Source organism: Astatotilapia calliptera, chromosome 7 (genome assembly GCF_964374335.1).
Source record: "Astatotilapia calliptera chromosome 7, fAstCal68.1, whole genome shotgun sequence".
NCBI classification, from domain to species: Eukaryota; Metazoa; Chordata; class Actinopteri; order Cichliformes; family Cichlidae; genus Astatotilapia; species Astatotilapia calliptera.
In genome coordinates, this window is record NC_137428.1 from 48,501,311 (window position 1) to 48,507,310 (window position 6,000).

Sequence of the window (6,000 nt, forward strand, 5' to 3'; positions counted from 1 at the left end):
TCACCCGGGGAAAACCATTACGTGAGCTGTCAAAACCTAGCCAGTGGATGGATGGGCCCCCCTTCCTGAGACAAGCATCTGAGCAGTGGCCAGCACGACCTACTGTGAGTACAGACACTGAAGATAATACTGAGTTAAAGAAATCAGCTTTCTGTGCCTGTGTCACTACAGATTTGGCACAGTCTGATCCTGCATACAACACCTGGGCTGATTTGGTGCAGGCCACCCACCTGTCTTCTCACGGGGCGGCTGGCCTCCCTATGTCAGCAGCACAACGACTAGAGACAGAAGTTCAAATTCTCAAACAGGCGCAACAAGAAAGCTTCCCTGTTGAAGTACACACCCTTAAATCTGGGAAAGAGGTGTACAAAGACAGCAGACTGAGCAACCTTTCTCCCGAATATGACAGTCAGCTTGGCCTCATACGAGTAGGTGGACGCCTCCGGCGAGCAGAGCAGATGGATGTTGACACTCTGCATCCTATCGTGTTGTCACCAGACCATCCTACTACTCAGCTCATCATCAAAGACTATGATACACGTCTCCTGCATCCTGGCCCAGAACGTGTCTTTGCCGAATTGAGACGCAGGTATTGGATTTTAAGAGGCAGACAGGCCATAAGGAAGCATCAGTATCGCTGTTTGGAGTGTAAGAAGTGGAGAGCCAAGCCTGTTTCACCGAAGATGTCCGATCTCCCTGCTACCCGCTTGCGATTAAATCAGCCGCCATTCTGGTCCACAGGAATTGACTGTTTTGGCCCTTTCACTATAAAGATAGGCAGGAGACAAGAAAAACGGTGGGGCATTATATTTAAATGCCTTACGACCCGCTGCATTCACCTCGACCTTCTCACTGGTATGGACACTGACTCCTTTCTCATGGCTCTGCGCAGATTTATTGCTCGAAGAGGAAAACCCTTTGAAATACTGAGTGATCAGGGCACCAATTTCAGAGGAGGAGACAGAGAGCTGCAGGAGGCATTCAAAGTGATGGAGCCACGACTGCAGGAGAAGCTCAGTGAACAGAGCATCACTTTCCACTTCAACCCTCCGCATGCTCCACATTTTGGGGGAGCCTGGGAACGGGAGATCCGTTCAGTCAAATCTGCACTTCAAGTTGCCCTCAAAGGTCAAGCGGTGCCAGAGGATTTGTTGCTTACTGTTCTTATTGAAGTAGAGGGCATACTTAATTCCAAGCCACTGGGATACGTTTCCTCGGATATTGCAGATGTTGACCCGATCACGCCAAATATGTTGCTCATGGGGCGGCGCGATGCTTCCCTTCCCCAGGCAGTATATGGCACCAGAGAAGAACTTGGAAGGCGAAAATGGCGTCACAGCCAAGTCATAGCGGACCGGTTCTGGACTCAGTTCATTCAGCGCTACCTGCCTGGACTGCAGCCTCGCCAGAAGTGGAACCAGACTACTCCACCTTTGAAAGTGGGACAGACTGTCATGGTGGCGGACTATCAGCTCCCACGGGCTTCCTGGCCCGTAGGACAGGTAACACAGGTGTTTCCCAGCCCGGATGGACAGGTGCGAGTAGCTGAAGTCGCTATTGGGGAACATAAATACCAACGGCCTGTGTCAAAACTTATCATTTTACCTGAACTGTCAGCTGAACGTCCTTAGTTATACTCACATGGGTTTTTGATGTTTACTAATGTGCTATACACATTAGGGGGCGGCTGTAGAAAACCCCTGTGATTTGTGTATATAGACTGTTCCACGGACCCCCTCTAACCACTGCTAAGATGGTACATTCCTCCCATCCCTTGTTTGTGTTTGCGCTGGTCCACCTTGATAGCGCTGGTGGAGCTGGGCTGTTGTACTGAACATGTGTAGTGCGTGTGCGTGAATGATAAGTAAGTGCCTTGTATTTGTTTGTTCTATGGTTGTAACTTATCATATACTTAGCTATGTACATTGGGTGATGCTTAGTAGAGTTTTCCAGCTGTTCGTGTAGCCACGAGACACTGTATATTCACGCTGATTTGACCAAAATGGCGCTACCCTTGTGAACTGAGCTGCCCAAAGTAAAGATGGAGTCTATCCCTGTGCAGCAGCCCATTTGTGTCCACCAGGGGGTGGTGTTTAGTCATTTCTGTTCAACCCTTTCTGTATTATTTAGACCAGTTTGGTTGACTTTAATTGTTTGCTAATTGTAATTTCTGTTATTTTACAGAACCACACACACATATACATATACTCACACGAATTCACTTCTGGAGATGTTTGGATTAAAAGAACCCTAATTATCATTGCTGTGGACCCTCTCTTTCATCATATAAGTCACCTGTGCCTTCTGACCGAGGATAGGAAAATCCTGCTGTAATTTGCCAGTCTATTAAGCACACACATGTCCAGTTCAAAAGTATTTTATTTGGATGTCCAAACTCACTGACAATGTGTCACACATAAAAAAGGTATAGAAAAAGTATAAGTATACCTGATCAATGTTTATTGACCACAGGACTGCTGAGCTGAATTGTGAACAATGATATTCTTTTAGGCCATGAAATTAACCCACAGTGTATTTATTAGCTTTTTAAGGTGACTTTGTAGGCCATAATAATGAGAAGAAATGTCATCAAAGTCAAAGAATGGGAACATAAAAATCTGTTCATATGGTTTGGGTTTTTTCTCTTGGCATGAGTTAAGGATAGATGCAGAGCTGTAAATGGACTGGTTCTTATATGGTACTTTTCTAGTCGAGCACTCAAAGCACTTTATATAACATGCCTCATTTGCCCATTCATACAAGCTCTTTTCTATGTTTTTTCTACCTAAGCGCTTTGTATCTAATATTAACACTCTGATAGATGAATTGGAGAACAACTTGGGGTTCAGTATCTTACCCAAGGATACACACAGGCTGGAACCGAACCACCAACCCTCCGACTGGTAAAGGCTCATTTAAACAGACTTTTAAACTGAGGAAACTAACACAGATACACTGTAGACTTCAGTTATATCGTATTTCTTTCAGTCCTTTAACTAATACTGTTTATTATGTTTTTGTCTACATTTTGTAGTAGTTTCACAAGGACAGCAAATTTTAAAAGTGTGTATCTGAGCAACATTGTAGTGTATATCACAGCACAGCAGGTGTTGATGCTTTAAAAGATGATGACCTGGAATTGGCTGCAGTTCTATACGTTTGCTAGCTGAATCCGTGTTGCCAACTCCTCAGTAAGGCAAATCGCTATTGGCTGTCCTAAAAGTCGGTAGAAGTCGCCAAATGACGTCATCGCCTAATTGCAATAATTGGTCATGCTAATGTAATTGTAACCTACATTGCTGGAGAGAGAAATAACATCATGGAAGAGACACAGAGTGAGTAAAAAACGTTCTAAATGCAGTTAGAATTTATTTAGAACTACAAATTAAATTTATTTTAGCAATTATTGTTTTTTAATGTCACAATTCCAACCCTGCTCCTCTACCCGGGCCTGGACCGGCAGAAGGGACCTGAAATTGGCACTCTGGTGGAGTTACTGTGTGTGTGTGTGTGTTTATAAGTAGTTTTAAACCTTGTGATCCACAAAACAGCATAACAGTAAAAGAATAATTGAGTGCGTTACAATATACAAGAATGGACATAAGGGGCTTCTTTCAAAGAAGATGTTAGATGGTAGGTGTTATTTTATATATTATGCTTTGTATGTTGTTCAATATATTTCTATGCAAAACAAGAGGAATTTCAATACACAGCAGTATATTCACAGTTTAAACCAGATATTTACATACACTTTATGGAAAACACAAGAACATTTTTTTACTGTACAACATCAATTTAGAGTAAACTTGTTTTGTTTTGGATAAGTAAATATTGAAATATCTTTTGAATTAGTCAAATGTCAGAATAAAGAGAGACAGAGCTGTCTATTTTTTATCACTTTCATAAAATTTAGGAGTACATATACACTAAGTTTATTGTTAATTAATAAGAAAACTCCAGACGATTCTATTCTGAGCTGAAGAAGCTTCTGATAGGTTAGTAGAGTCCATGTGAGTAAATTGGTGGCACAGCTGTGGATGCATATAAGGCAAAACACAGAGCCTGTTTCTGTGACATGGGAACATCAAGAGATGTCAACCAAAACACCAGGAAAAGAAATGTGGAGCTCCATAAGTGTGGCTCAAGTTTGAATACAATTTGGTGCCATTTGCAATTAAGAAACACAGACAATTTCTCTCTTTACTCTTAAAGTTAACAAATATGTTTTTATATTTATAAATCTAAAAAGAATAAACATTTAGTCTGATTTGATGTTACAATTAAAAAAGTGTTTGTGTTTTGATCTGAAGAGTTTGTAAATATCTGGTTTCAACTGTAGATTTGATGATGTTGGTGTTTGGCTTGATTGTCAGCACAAAGAGGGAGAGAGGAGCAGAGAGGGAGATGGAGAATGAGGACAGAACAGAGAGGGAACAAGAGCAGGTGAGACACACATGTTAGTCAAATGGTTGTTTACCAAAAGTATCACCGTATCATAGGTCCTCATGTATCTCGTACCTAGTGTTTCTTATATAAACCTTTCTCAATCTAAATAGTGTACTTTGGTAGAATTAAAAAATAAGTGTAGTGCAGGTCTATGATGATTTTTAGTGCTACTATCATCTAGTTCTGATTCTTGTTCTGTCTTAAGTCCTCAGTAGTCCTGATTTTGAACTGTTGTAGTCCTGTTTTAATTCCAGATCAGTTCTGGGTCTGGCTGAATTGTGGTTTAGTCCTCGTGTCTTGATACAGCCCCGACTTTGTTCTGCCTTGCTACTTAATTAAAAACCTAGTTTAAGGTGTCCTTCACATGTGATATATTTTTTCCCTATATGAAGTCATTCTTTTTTGAACAAAACTCAAAACAGAGCCTATTAATCTTTCAGTCATTTCTAACCCCCCCCCCCCCCCCAATCCCACATGCATACTACCCTTTAGGGCTAAGCCCCGGGTGTATCAAATGTCTGCCTCCGCCTCTGCTTCACAGTCTCCTATTTCACCTGAGTGCTGACACTAAAATGCCACTACACCAATTTTTATAAGAGACAATAAAAATCCCTTTGGAGCAGACTCCTTTAGTGATACCGTACAATTAAAGGCAAAAAGAGGGAACTTGATAGCTCAGAGCTGCCACTCAGCCAAGAGCTGGTTTGTCAAAACAATGTCAAAACAGATTGTCAGGAGAGACTCCTCCCAAAAAGTCACAGCGTGGTTGCTTTGGATTCAGCTCAGATGTCAGAAATTTGAAAAACAGAGCAATTGCAATAAGGTCTTTTCAGATGAATGAACAGGGTGCCATCATTTGTTTGTTTATTGAGATGTTGTGAGTGGTTGTAACTTTCTACTTTCCTGTGGCAATCCCCTGAGTGCAATGTGATGATGTGATTATATCTGATAACCTGGCAGACGTTCACAAAGCTGGGCTGTGCAATAGAGAGAAAAACCTCAAACAGGAAAAAAGGTTTCTCCTAACACGCTACGGTGCTGTGTACACGATCAGCTACAATCTCTGCTTTTACTGATCAGATCTGTAGAAGTAAATGAATTCCCCCCCTGGAAAAACAAAACTTTAGGTGTGTTTAGTATTTGTTTAGGGCTTTCAAGCTTTCATGGACTTTCTAAAAATGGAAACTTGACTGATAACATACAGTGAGCTGACTCATCGCACTGACAATAAACGTAGCAGGCTTGGGGGGATTTTTCGTGACTAAAGCTGATTTTTATCTGTCCAGTTGAGTGAAAAATCCCAAAAATAGTTTTTGAATAGATTGCACTTGTTCCTGCAGTACATGCACATTCACTTAAGGCGTCACAGACCTTTAACCTGGATTGTGGATGGCACAGTGAACTGTGTTCAAAGACAAGGATTTCTGGACGTGTTCCTGAAGCCATGCAGTGATTTCCACGACAGGATCCTGCCTGTTTTCAAGGATGGCATGCACGGATATCCATCACTGATTTTCACTCTTGTCCCTTGTGTACAGAAATTGCTCCAGAATC

The 6,000-nt window shown here is 41.7% G+C and overlaps 1 long non-coding RNA gene across 1 annotated transcript; it reads left to right on the top strand.

The window, feature by feature from the left end:
- The first annotated feature begins 1,773 nt into the window (after positions 1–1,773).
- Positions 1,774–2,260, top strand: LOC145430142 (uncharacterized). The gene is made up of 2 exons (XR_013910562.1): positions 1,774–1,864; positions 2,185–2,260. It is a non-coding gene; the product is annotated as an uncharacterized LOC145430142 (long non-coding RNA).
- The last annotated feature ends 3,740 nt before the right edge of the window (positions 2,261–6,000 follow it).